Raw genomic sequence first — 15057 nt, forward strand, 5'->3', positions numbered from 1 at the left:
CATCCATGTTATGAGATGCTTCACAGATTCATCACTGTTCTTTATGTTTGCATAATACTCCATTGTGTGTATGTACCATAGTTTGTTTATCCATTCATCTGTTGATGGGCATCTGTTTCCATATTTTTGCTATGGTGAACAATGCTGCAATGAACGTGGGTGTGCATATGTCTATTCAAGTGACGACTCTTATTTCTCTGGATATATTCCTAGGAGTGGGATTGCATTTTGTAATGTTTTTTTTGTGGGGCTGACGTTTTCTTTGTTCCTCTTACTCTCCTGTGATGAGTTCCTTTTGTTTGTGGATTTCTTTTTCATTTGTTTTGTTTTTGTAGGTTTTGTTTTTACTGAGACTTTATGTTTTTCTTCTTTATTTGGATGAATAGGTTTGTTGACTTTCTTTGTGGTTACCTTGAAATTTACCCTTATCTTCCTAGATTTGAACCAGTCTATTATTACTTGGTATCGCTTGACTTCCTCCCCATTAGAAGGTTCTATCCCTACCCCGTTTATTCCCTCTTTTATTATTCTGATGCTGTTGTCATTTACAGATTAACCTCTCTGGTTCCCTGTTGTAATTCTTTTGGTTTTGCATAGTCCTTAAGAGTTCATTTCCTAGGTTGGTATCTGGCTAGTACAATCCTGTGTCCTATATTCAGCCTGTGGTGTGATGTTGTTTGTTCTCAGATCAAAGGACTCCCTTTAATAAGTCTTGTAAGTTTGGTTTGGTTTTTACATAGTCCCTTAATTTCTGTTTATCTGAAATGACCTAATTTCACCATCATATCTGAATGAGAGTTTTGCAGGATATATTATTCTTGACTGGTAATTTTTTTCTTTCAAGGTTTTAGATATGTCATTCCATTGCCTTCTTGCCTGCATAGTTTCTGCCAAATAATCCGAGCTTAGTCTTATTGTTTCTCTTCTGTATGTGACTTTTTGTTTTTCTCGAGCGGCTCTCAGGATTCTTTGTTTGTCTTTGGTTTTAGCGAGTGTGATTATGATATGCCTTGGTGATTTTCTTTTGGGGTCTATCCTATATGGAGTTCATTGAGCTTCTTGGATGGTCAGTGTTTCATCTTTCATGACATTGGGGAAGTTTTCTGTCAGCAGTTCTTCAATGATCATCTCTGTGTTTTCTGTTTTCTCCCATTGTTCTGGAACTCCGATCACTGGAAGATTTTTGTTTTTGATTGTATCCCACATAATTCTCAGGGTTTCTTCATTCTTCTTCGTTCTTTTTTCTTATTTTTCCTCAAACAGAGTTGTATCCAAGTGTTTGTCTTCAATTTCACTGATCTTATCTTCCATCATTTCAAACCTGCTCCTCAGCCCTTCTATGACACTGTCCATTTCAAAAATCTTGTTGTTCATCTTTTGGATTTCTAATTGTTGTTTTTGTATGGTTTCTAGTTGTGAATTTATTTTAGCATTTGGTTCCTGTATTATTTTCTTGAATTCTTCCATTTTTTGTCTGTATTTTCCATGAAATTGTCTGCATTTTCCATGAACTTGTCTATTTTTTCCTCATTTTTGTCTGCTTTTTGCTTAAACTCTTGAATAATTCTGAATATTAGGGATTTGAATTCCCTATCAGTTAGGTCCAGTACCTTTTCTTCTACTGGAAGGTCATCTGGTGTTTTATTTTGGACGCCTACTGGAACCATCCTTTCCTGTTTTTGTAAATGTTTTGATATTGTCTGCTGTCTTTGGGGCATTCAGTGGCTGTTTTCTCGTTTATTGATTGTAGATTTGTTTGTTTCACCCTGCTTTTTTGTTTTGTTTATGTCTGAGCAGGCAGGCTGTGTGTTCTTTGTTGTTTGCTTGTCTGTGGGCACGATACTTTTCACCTCCTTCTCCAATGGGCAGGGTCAGTCACTCAGGTATGGTACAGCAGGGCAGGTCCTGCTGAAAGAGAGTTGCTGGGATGGGTTGTTTGCGGCACATACCAAGGCTGACAGTGCGGACCAGGAATCAGTGCAGGGCAGGTTCCAGTAGGCCATGCCCGTGCTGCTTGGGAGTGTGATGTTCAGTGCACAGTGCAAGTAGGCAGGAAGGAGGGGGTAGATTGTGATGTGTGAAGCTAAGATGGTTATGGGAAAGCTGAGAGAGTGTAGAGAGGAACAGGAGCCAGAAACATACACACAAACAAAAAAGAGTGCTAAGGGAGCTTACTATTGGAGTGGAGAGATGAGAGACTGAGAAATGAGGAAAAAGAAAAATGAAAAAGAAAAAGAAAAAGGGTGAAATAAAAAAAAATGAATAAATCGAGAAACTGGAAATGAAGAAAGACAAAAATGGAATAAGAGAGAGAAGAAAACAATTAAAGAAACAAACAAACAAAAAAAAGAAATGCCCCCAGGGAATTCCCTGTGCATCTGGGCACAGTAAGGGAGTAGCTTCCAAGCTGCATGTTACTGTCCAGCTAGAAGGGGCTCCCAGGCCGAGAAAAGAAAGTGAAAACAAACAAACAAATCAAAACAGAACAAATCAGAGCAAACAAGCAAACAAACTAAAATGCCCAAGGGATCCTACCAGTTTGGCGACCCGGGCGGTGAAGCAGTTTCACAGTCAATCGGTGTTTTGCAGCCTTTCAAGAAGAAGCAAAGATGGCGCATGGAGGCCAGGTATTTGAGAGGAAGGAGCGGAAGGTGGTGACAGGTAAGGAAGAAATCTAAAGAAGTGGAAAAAAGCAACACTAGCAGCCAACAAAAGGCATTCAGAGAGCTGGCCAGTGAGGGCGAGTAGAATCCAAGTGACTCTGGGGTGCTTCCCATCCAAGAGACTGTGGCTGCAGGAAGCAGAGGAGGCTAAGTGGGGTTGAAGAAGGGTGGGGGGTCGGAAAGCATATATCGCTAGTTACCGGTTATTCTGTCTCCTGCTGGAAGCTCCGTGAAGCTGCTTTCTCATATCCTCTGCTTGCTGATCTCCGACAGTAGTCCAAGATGGCGGATCTGTGCTGCAGTAGCTGATAGGGGACCTCTGCATGTATCACTCCTCTCTTTCTGTTCTCGGTCAGTTTCTTATTCCATTCGGTGCTTGGCTGAGTTCTTTATCTCTTCATTTGCTGCTTAGGGTTTTGGGATTGATTTGTGACTCTGTTTGACTTAGTTTTTCTGATCTTTGCTGTGGAGGGATGGCGTGGTGCTTCTGACTATAGCGCCATGTTGCCCGGAAGTCACAATAATAGCTTTTTAATACTTAAAGACATTTCTGATGAGATCAGTGGTAATGTAAAGGAAGGTGATTTTTTTGATATTGCTACTAGAATATGAACATTTGCAAGATCTGCATAACTTTAGTGAACCAATGTTTTCCAAATGACCAAATTCATGATGTTACAGCATTATGCACAGGTAAAAGATTCATGTATAGTGAGACAGACCAATGGATTCTATTTAACAGGGTATGAAGAGTTCATTGACATGGTTTTAGATTCCACATTGCAACTAACCTTTAGGAAACTACCACTTGTTGACTTTTGGTATAGTATCAAAAAGAATATCCAGAATTATCTGAAAAAAATTATTAAAATATTTCTTCCTTTTCCAATTACATATATGCATGAGATCATATTTTCTTTATATAGTCCAATCAAAACAACATATTGCAGCAGATTAATGCAGAAACATATATATGAGAACCCAGCTGTTTTCTATAAAGCCAGACATTAAACAGATTTTCAAAAAATATCTAACTAATGGATATTTTTTTAATGTTTCTGGGTGAAGTCAACAGAAAAGTATTCTCAGATATTTAAGGGCCCAGTAAATAGAATACTACCTCCCCTTCTTGAAAGACATTACTTGAAGACTTACTTACACCATCCATGATATGTATCACTATGACCACAAGAATGGAGAAATTGGATGATAGAAAGATTATTTTGTGACTTATTACAAATTGTTTCTAACTTACTTGTATTATGGTTGGAAAAGGAGCAATCCCACAGAGAGAGGAGGGCATGTTGGCCAGACAAAACAAGGAATCAATATATCACCTTAGAATCAAAGTCCCTTGGTTTGGAATGCCCCTCTCCCTCTGTGCTCATCTAAATCCTATTTATATTTCAATACAAAGCTCAGAACCCACATAGAATCTCAGTACTGGAAAGGAGTAGGAGAGAGGAAAATAATTTATATTGAGCTCTTATTTTGTACGCATTTGAGTGTTTGAAATTTATTTACATTTAATCCTTACAGAAATCCAGTAAGAACAGGTTTTGTTATTCCTATTTTATAAACAAGGAAATAGAAGTTCAGAGAGGTTGAACCACCTGCCCGAGGACATCCTCCTAGGTAGAATGGGGACTCCAGTCCAGATCTTTTTCTACTTTAAATCCATGCTTTTTGCATTTCACTATACTACCTTAAGGTTCATCTACTCTAAGTAAACCCTATCCCAGCTGTTGCTCAAATCGTCACTAAGATATCCCTATGAGTGATTATCAACCCTGTGCCTGAAAACTAGAGACAAAGAATTCAACACATTTTTTTTTTTTGTGGCATTTCATTTCATAGGATTTTTATTAAATAGTTTCTCACTTTTCTGAGGTTATGTGTATTTCCGCCAAAAGGAAAAACACTTTCAAACGAGTATCTCATCTCTGAGTTTCATCATTTTTTCCCCCTTTTTTTTAAAATTGTACTTTAGGTGAAGGTTTACAGAACATATAGTTTCTCATTAAACAGTCAGTACACATATGGTTTTATGATATTGGTTAACAACCCCATGACATGTCAACCCTCTCCCTTCTCGACTTTTTTTTTTCTTTTTTTGGTGAAAATATACATAGCCAAAGATATACCATTTCAAAAATTTCTACATGCACAGTTCAGTGACATCGATTACATTCTTCCAGTTGTGCTGCTATTCTCACTTTAGATGAAGGTTTACAGAACAAAATAGTTTCTCACTAAACTGTTAGTACACATGTTGCCCTATGACAATGGTTAACAACCCCACTACATGTCAGCACTGTTCTTACTCAACCATGGGTTCCCTATCACCAGCTTTCCTGTTCCCTTCTGCCTTCTAGTCCTTGTCCCTGGACTGCTGTGCCTCATTAGTCCCCTTTTGTTTCATGGGGCTGTCCCATCCCCGGCTGAATGGTGAACCTCAGAAGTGACTTCACCACTGAGCTAAAAGGGTGTCTGGGGGCCATAGTTTCGGGGTTTCTCCAGATTCTTTCAGGCCAGTAAATCTGGTCTTTTTTTGTGTGTGTGTTAGAATTTTGCTCTACGTCCTTCTCCAGCTCTGTCCAGACCCTGTGTTGTGATCCCGGTCAGAGCAGTCAGTGGTGGTAACCGGGCACCATCTAGCTGTACTGGACTGAGTCTAGTGGAGGCCTTGGTAGCTGTGTTCCATTAGTCCTTTGGACTAATCTTTTCCTTATATCCTGTTCTCTTCATTCTCCCTTGCTCCCGAAGGGTGAGACCAGTGGAGTATCTTAGATGGCTGCTCGCAGGCTTTTAAGACCCCAGACGCTACTCACCAAGGTAGAATGTAGAACATTGTCTTTATAAACTGTGTTATGCCAGTTGAGATAGATATTCCCCAAGACCATGGTCCCCACAGCCCTCCACCCAGCAGAATTCAACACATTTTAATGCAGCCATTGTATATCTATTGATGCATTAGAAAGTTTCTCCCAATATTAAGCTGAAATAGTTCTTATGAAACCTTTACCCATAACTAACAATATCCTATGTATAATAAGATAGTGGAAGAGACTATTAGTTTTATTATCTTCTCTTCTTACATGGTAATAAACTTTTGAACTCAGAACAGAGACAGATACACCGTGAAGCTAATAAAGCATAAGCTTCAGGGCCCCACACTTGCATGGGCTCCTGTGAGCACTGGCAGTTGCTGGGAGTTGTGGAGTGTCCTAGATAAAAAGAAGAACAGATTGCAATTAGGAAGTATGTCTGGTAAATTGGCTAAAGAGATCTCAAAAGAAACTGGCCTGAAACTCCAAATCTCCAGTGATTTGTTGTGATTTTCTTTCTCATATCTAACAAATGCTCACTTTTATACCTAATTTTGTGCTGGAAATTTTGTATTATTTTCCTTTAAAAAGGTTCCAAAAATTTTATTTGGCCTCACAAAATCTGGACCCACCATTGGTTGGATCCATGAAAGTCCTGCTAAATATATTTTAAATGCTATATTTATAAACTGGGCATTTACGTGACAGAGAAATTGTTTCCTATCTTGTTTGTTGTTGTTGTGTGCCATCAAGTCGATTCCAACTCATAATGACCCCATGTGACAGAGTGGAACTGCCCCATATGGTTTTCTGGGCTGTAATCTTAATGGGAAGAGAACACCAGGTCTTTCTCCTGAGGAGCTGCTTGGTGGGTTTGAACTACCAACCTTTCGGTTAGCAGCCTAGCACTTAACTGTCATGCCACTAGGGATCCTTGTTTAACCAATTGTTATTTGGATCTCTATCACAGCAGCCAGCCCAATATCGTGATACAAAATGTTTAATTTTTATTCTGCCATGTGCATACATGACCACCACTCTACCACCATCACTGGAGTTGATTGGCCCAGGGGAAGCACCTGACCCAGGTCAGGCCAATAATTCCTTGACTGCAATTTTTCAAACTGGGACTGTAAAGAGAGTCAGACTCTCTGGTTACATGCACTTTAAGCTATATAGCATAGGATCAGCTGCCAACTGTGTCTCTTTACTTCCATATGGAGGAAGCCAGTACGCTTTAAGAGAATACGAAGAAAAAAGAAGGTAAGAGCTGGAGAAAGTCTGTCTTTTCAATTGTTCCTTAAGTCCAGCTGTATTTCTGCCTTTCCTGTAGTTTGGTTCATCAGTTTTCCCTTGACCAGGAGAACTACCTCTTATCTTTCCAATAAATTCTTGGTTTTGCCTAAGCTAGTTCAAGTAGGGTTTCTGCCTCTTGCAACCAAGAGCCCTGCCTGTTACACAGAAAACTCATTATGTACCCTCATAAGGTATGTATGAACCAAGCCAGGAAAAGGATGCAGGGAACTCCCAACCTGTGCCTTTCCATGATGCCAATTTGCCTATGACTCCTAAGCTCCTAGATCCATATACGCAACTGCCTAAATAACAGTTAAGATATCTCAAAGGCACCTCAATACCAATATCATCTTCCCTCTCAAGCCTCTTCCTCCACTGATTGCCCAGCACACTAAATGGCTTCATGATTCACATTCCAGCAGGGCTTCCAATCGGTACAAACCAGTTTAGTCATGGTCGATGAAGCAAAATCGGAACAGACCCAAATTTTTACAATTTGGGTGACCCAGAATGATAACCGGAATGGGAAAAATTATGGGTCAAAGCTGTGGAATGGGAGACTTGGAAGAGGCATAGTAAGCCCTTTCAAGAGCCTGATGCTTGAGACTGGATTATTGGCAGGACTTTGGAGAGAGACACACATTCAAAGCGGTGCAGTTGGCCTCCATCTTTGAGTGGGGCACCACTGTTTCTGACTCTGCTCATAATCCAATGAGCAAGAGATTTGGTTCCTATGCAATGTATACACTGCCCTTGTTTTCTAAGAGGGGGACTAGGTTTCTAGCAAGGCTTTGACAAGTAATGTTTCCTGTTCCGGTTATTGTTTTGGTACACCCAAATTTTAAAAATTTGGGTCTGTTCTGGTTTCGCTTCCTCAGTCATAACTTAAACAGGAAGAACTAGTTTGAAGCCCTGCATTCAGGTGCTCAAGTCACAAACTTGGATGAGGTCCATGCCTTACAAAACCTAACATGTGCTGGCCCAGGCCTGCCCCTTTATTTTAAGCATGTGCTGTTCTTCCCTTCATTCTCAATCTTCTGTCCACCCTGGTTTATCTAAAATTAATAAAGTAACATCTCCCTTTCCCCCAGCAATCCTCCACTATACTCATTTTGCATAACTTTCCTATGCAAAACCATAACTCTTATGCAATGTATTTAAAATGGAGAGCTTATGGAAATCTCTGCCCCCACAGGCTCCCTCTAGCTTTCCTGGTATATATATATATATATATATATATATATATATATCAGACACAGCTATCAGAAATAAGGTCATTGCAAACCTCACATATCTAGGAGTCTGAAACAAATGGGGTAGAAATTAAAAAAAAAACAAAACTACAGAGGTCATAGTTTTGGAGTGATGTGCGTCAAGGACCATACTGACTTAACTTTACATGTAATGACTTGGATAGTGCCCAATATCATTTAACAAATAAATGATTGGACCTCTGTTGCCATCTAGATAAGAAAAATTGATCCGCCAGGTCCCTTTTTCCTATACTCTTTCTAAAAAAAACTCATGCAGATTCATCTGACTGGTAAGCCTGCTTTCATGCCTGCACCTAACAGGAGAAAATGGGACAGTGGTGTCTGATTTTTACTTTGGGGAGGTGGAATTCATAATATAAGAAAACCCCACATAAGGGAAGAGTGATCAAAACTGGGCTTCTCAGTACATCACCTCCCCTCCCTTCTCACAGCCCCTGGGTCTGCCCCACCCCAAATTTCCAGCCTTCATAGCCCCCATTTTTCTTTCTTTTCTTCTTTTCTCTTTCTTCCTTTTCTTTCTCCCTCCCACCTAGCCTTATGCACCACTTCCCCACCTTCCTGCCGGCCCTTACCAAGCCATTGTGGATAGGGAACCACCAGCCCACCGCTGCCCCAGGTCCACCCCGCCCCAACCACCAGGTCCCGAGGAACCACCATTTTTTAAATTTTTTTTCTTTCTCTTCTTCTTTATCTTTCCCCTCCCACGTAGCCTCGTAAGCCACCCCCCTCCCTTTCCATGGGCCCCGGGTCTGCCCTGCCCCCACTCACCAACCCGTGCCGCACCACCATTTTTTTTCCTTTTTCTTTCTCCCTCCCACCTAGCCCGTACACCACCTCTCCACCCCCTTCCTGCTGGCCCCCACTGCACCTTGCTGCAGACAGAGGGCCACCAGCGCACCAGCCCATTGCTGCCCTGGTCCGCCCTGCCTCTACCTGCCAGCTACCTTTTTTTTTCTTTCTCTCTGTCTTTTCTTTTCATTCTCCCCTCCCCCACTACCTAGTCCTGTATGCCACACCTAATTCCTGCTGGCCTCCACCACATCACCATGCTAGAGTGTCCCTAGCACCAGGCTGCACTGCCCTCCCCTCTCACCACTTGACCAGCTGCACAGTGGGAATCGAGCCCATACCGCTTCATGTCCGACACTCCCACCCATCTGGCAAAGGCCTGTGAACGCTCCCACACCCCTGGACCAACATCAGGAGGGAGACAGCGCCCGCCCAGTCAGCTCTCAGCCACCTCGCCAAACCATTGTACAGTAAAGCGGGCTCACCCGGCCTGCTGCTGGCCTGCCCACCCAGACAAGGTGGTGAGAGCTGTTGTGCCCGCAGATGAGCAAGAAACAAAGCATGCCTGGCCCGCCTTCCCTGACATATAAAAACAAAACAAAAAGGCAGGACAAAACAAACGAACATACAATCAAAAAACAAAATAATACCTTAAAGTAACAGAGACAGCAGACAACATCAAAAGATACAAAAAAGTGGGACAAGATGGCTCCAGCAAGTGACCAAAATAATCAGATAACTGCTGGTAGAAGTTAGAGTTAGCATATAAATCGAATAAGTATGGTGAAAGGATACAACTCTGACGCACACCTTTCTGATTTTAAACCACGCAGTTTCCCCTTGTTCTGTTTGAACAACTGCCTCTTGGTGTAAGTACAGGTTCCTCATGAGCACAATTAGAAGTTCTGAATTCCCATAGTTTGCAATGTTCTCCATAATTTGTTATGACCCACATAGTCGAATGCCTTTGCATAGTCAATAAACACACAGGTAAACATCTTTCTGGTATTCTCTGCTTTCAGCCAGGATCCATCTGACATTAGCAATGATGTCCCTGGTTCCAATTCCTCTTCTGAATCCAGCTTGAATTTCTGGCAGTTCCCTGTCAATGTACTGCTGTAACCACTTTTGAATGATCTTCAGTAAAATTTTACTTGTGTGTGATATTAATGACATTGTTTGATAATCTCTGCATTCTTTTGGATTCAGTACCATCGGTTCTTGATCATATGCTATCTTCCAAAATGACTGAATGTTGACCAATTCTTTTTGGTACAGTGACTCTGTGTAGTCCTTCCATCTTCTTTTGATGCTTCCTGCATTATTTAATATTTTCCCCGAAGAATCCTTCAATATTACAACTCGAGGCTTGAATTTTTTCTTTAGGTCTTTCAACTTGAGAAATGCTGAGCGTGTTCTTCCCTTTTGGTTTTCTATCTCCAGGTTTTGCACATTTCATTATAATACTTTACTTTGTCTTCTTGAGCTGCCCTTTGAAACCTTCTGTTGAGCTCTTTTACTTCATCATCTCTTCCTTTCACTTTAGCTACTCTACGTTCAACAGCAAGTTTCAGAGTTTCTTCTGATATCCATTTTGGTCTTTCTTTCCTGTCTTTTTAATGATCTCTTGCTTTCTTCATGTATGATGTCCTTGATGTCATTCCACAACTTGTCTGGTCTTTGGTCATTAGTGTTCAGTGTGTCAAATCTATTCTTTCGATGGTCTTTAAATTCAGGTGGGATATAGTCAATGTCCTACTTTGGCTCTCGTGGACTTCTTTTAATTTTCTTCAGCTTCAACTTGAACTCACATAGTAGCATTCGATGGTCCGTTCCACAGTCAGCCCCTGGTCTTGTTCTGTCTGATGATATTGAGATTTTCTATGGTCTCTTTCTGCAGATATAGTTGATTTGATTCCTGTATATCCCATCCAGCAAGGTCCCTGTGTATAGTTGCCATTTATGTTATTGAAAAAAAAGGTATTTGCAATGAAGAAGTGGTTGGTGTTGCAAAATTCTATCATGCGATCTCTGGCATCTTTTCTATCACCAAGGCCATATTTTCCAACTACTGATGCTTCTTTGTTTCCAACTTCCACATTCCAACCACCAGTAATTATCAATGCATCTTGACTGCATGTTTGATCAACTTCCAAAAGGCAGAATTTGGTAAAAATCTTCAGTTTCTTCATCTTTGGCCTTAGTGATTGGTGTGTAAATTTGAATAATAGTTTGATTAACTGGTCTTCCTTGTAGGTATATGGATATTATCCTATCACTGACAGCATTGTACTTCAGGATAGATCTTGAAACGTTCCTTTTGGCGATGAACATGACGCCATTCCTCTTCAATTTGTCATTCCTGGTATCTTAGTCATCTAGTGCTGCTATAACAGAAATACCACTAGTGGATGGCTTTAAGAAAGAGAAGTTTATTCTGTCACTGTCCAGTAGGCTACAAGTCCAAATTCAGGGCATCCGCTAGAGGGGACCGCTTTCTCTGTCGACTCTGGAGGAAGGTCCATGTCATCAATCTTCCCTTGGTCTGGGAGCTTCTCTGCACAGGAACCTCAGGTCCAAAGGACCCGCTCTGCTCCCAGCACTGCTTTCTCAGTGGTATGAGGGTCCCATGTGTCTCTGCTCGCTTCTGTCTTTTATATCTCAAAAGAGATTGGCTCAAGACACTATCCAATCTTGTATACCTCATCAGTATAACTGCCGCTAATCCATCTTATTAGATCATAGTGATTGAATTTACAATACACGAGGAAATCACATCAGATTACAAAATTGTACACAATTACACAATACTGAGAATCATGACCCAGCCAAGTTAACAGATATTTTGGGGGGACACAATTCAATCCATGACACCTGGCATAGTAGACCATATGATTGTCTGATTCAAAATGGCCAATACCAGTCTATTTCAGCTCACTAATGCCTAGGATATCGATGTTTATGCATTTCATTTTTTACAATTTCCAATTTTCCTAGATTCATACTTCGTACATTCCATGTTCTGATTATTAATGGATGTTTGCAGCTGTTTCTTCTCATTTTGAATCATGCCACTTCAGCAAATGAAGGTCCTGAAAGCTTTATTCCATCTATGTCATTAAGGTCGACTCTACTTTGAGGAGGCAACTCTTCCCTAGTCGTGTTTCGAGTGCCTTCCAACCTGAGGGGCCCATCTTCCGGCATATATCAGACAATGTTCCACTGCTATTCATAATGTTTTCACTGACCAATTTTTTCAGAAGTAGACTGGCAGGTCCTTCTTCCTAATCTAGCTTAGTCTGGAAGCTCTGCTGAAACCTGTTACCAAGAATGACCCTGATGGTATTTGAAATACTGGTGGCATGGCTTCCAGCATCACAGTAACACGCAAGCCACCACAGTGCAACAAACTGATAGACACATCGTGGTAGGGGCCCTATTACATGGCTTAAATACAATGCAAACCATAACTAAAAATGTACTAACACCAGAAGATAAACTAGATAACTGGGAGCTCCTAAAAAATTAAACACTTGTGCTCATCAAAAGACTTCACCAAAAGAGTAAACAGAGAACCTATAGACTGGGGAAAAAAATTTGGCTATGACATATTCAACAAAGATCTAAACTCTAAAATCTATAGAATACTTCAATACATCAACAACAAAAAGACAAATAATTCAATTAAAAGATAGGCAAATGATATGAACAGATACTTCACCCAAGAAGACATTCAGGTGGCTAACAGACACAGGAGGAAATACTTGTGATCATTAGCCATTAGAGAAATGCAAATCAAAACTAGAATGAGATACCATCTCACCTTGACATTACTGGCAGTAATCAAAAAAACCCAGAAAATAATAAATGTTGGTGAGGTTGCAGGGAGATTGGAACTCTCATGCTCTGCTGGTGGGAATATAAAATGGTACAATCACTATGGAAAACAATGTGGCACCTCCTTAAAAAGTTAGAAATAGAAATACCATATGATCCAGCAATCCCACTCCTAGGAATATGTCCTAGAGAAATAAGAGCTATCACAAGAATAGACATATGTACACCCATGTTCACTGAAGCATTATTCACAATAGCAAAAAGATGGAAACAACCTAAGTGCCCATCAACAGATAACGGATAAACAAATTATGGTACCTACACAATGGAATACTATGCATGATAAAGAACAATGATGAATCCATGAAACATCTCACAACATGGATGAATCTGAATGGTGTTATGCTGAGTGAAATAAGTCAATCACAAAAGAACAAATATTGTATGAGACCACTATTATAAAAACCCAAGAAAAGATTTACAAATAGAAAAAACAACTTTTGATGGTTACGAGGGATGGGAGGGGTAGGGATAGGAAGTCACTTGTTAGATAGTAGACAAATGTTAACTTCGACGAAGGGTAAAACAACACACAATATGGGGGAAGCCAGCACAACTTGACCAAGGCAAAGTTATAGAAGACTCATAGACATATCCAAACACCTTGGACCGAGTTACTGGGGCTGAGAGCTGGGGACCATGGTCTCAGGGGACATCTAGGTCAACTGGCAAAATATAGTTCATCAAGAAAATGTTCTACATCCTACTTCGGTGAATAGCATCTGGGGCCTTAAAAACTTGCAAGTGGCCACCCAAGATACACCTATTGGTCCCATCCCCATCCCAGATGGAACAAAGGAGAAAGAAGAAAATCAAAGACACAAGGAAAATAGGAGTCCAAAGGACTAATGGACTACATGGACCATGGCCTACACCAGCCTGATCCCAGATGAACTAGACAGTGGTACCAGCTGCTACCATCGACTGCTCTGGTGGGGATCAAAACACAGGGTCCCAGACAGAGTAGGAAAAAATGTACAACAAAATTCAAATTCACAAAAAAAGACCAGACTTTACTGGTCTGACAGAGACTAAAGGAATCCCCAAGACTATGGCCCCCAGCACCCTTTCAACTCAGAACTGAAGCCACCCATGAAGTCCACCTTTCAGCCAAAGATTAGACAGGCCTATAAAACAAATGATTTAACACAAGTGAGGAACATGCTTCTTAGCTCAATCAAGTTTACAAGACCAAATGGACAACATCTGCCCAAAAGCAAAGATGAGAAGGCAGGAAAAGACAAGAAAACTGGACGAATGGACATGGGGAACCCCAGGTAGAAAAGGGAAGGGGGAGAGTGCTGACACATTGAAGAGATTACAATCAGTGTCACAAAACAATGTGTGTATAAATTTTTGAATGAGAATCTAATTTGTACTGTAAACTTTCACCTGAAGCACAATAAAATTTTAAAAAGAAAAAATTAAATAGATAACAGGGTTTCAAACTGATTCAAACCCCTACTGAGAATTTGCATTTCTAACAAGATCCCTGCAGAAAATTTGCATTTCTAAGAAGTTCCCAGAAAGTTATACATAAGAATCACCTGGGGATCTTATTAAAATGTGAATTCTGATTCAGTATATCTGGGGCGGAAATGCAAATTCTCAGCAGGGAACTTGTTAGCAATGGAAATTCTCAGCAGGGCTTCCAGCAGGAAGGGACCAGTTCAAAGTCCTGGATCAAAAATTGCTGGGCAAAACTGTCTCTCAAATATGATGGTGAAATTAGGGCATTTCCAGATAAATAGAAGATAAGGGAATTTGCAAAAACCAAACCAAAATTACAAGAAATACTACAGGGAGTCCTCCGGTTAGAAAATCAATAACATCAGATAACAACCCAAGATTAGAACACAGGACAGAGCAACCAGATATCAACCCAGTTAGGGAGGTCACAAAAACAAATCAAGCTAAAACACTGAACATAGGGAAACAGAGATGTCAATACGTAAAAGATGATAACATTAAAACAAAAAAGAAGGACTAAAAAATGTAGTCATAGATCTTTCATATGGAGAGGAAGTCAAGGCTATATAAAGAAATAAAAGACTGGTTTAAACTTAGAAAAATAAGGGTAAATATTAAGGTAACCATAAAGGAAACTAACAATCCTACATGTCAAAATAAAAAACAAGAAAAACATAAAGACTCAGCAAATACAAAACAAAAACAATGAAAAAGATGAAAAGAAAATACATAAAGAAAAATGACTCAGCACAGAAAATTAAGTGGAACAAAGAAACTGTGAACAACACACAAAAAAAGACATTAAAATGACAGCACTAAACTCATACCTATCAATAATTA

The sequence above is a fragment of the Trichechus manatus genome, unplaced genomic scaffold (assembly GCF_000243295.1).
Source record: "Trichechus manatus latirostris isolate Lorelei unplaced genomic scaffold, TriManLat1.0 scaffold00035, whole genome shotgun sequence".
NCBI lineage: Eukaryota > Metazoa > Chordata > Mammalia > Sirenia > Trichechidae > Trichechus > Trichechus manatus.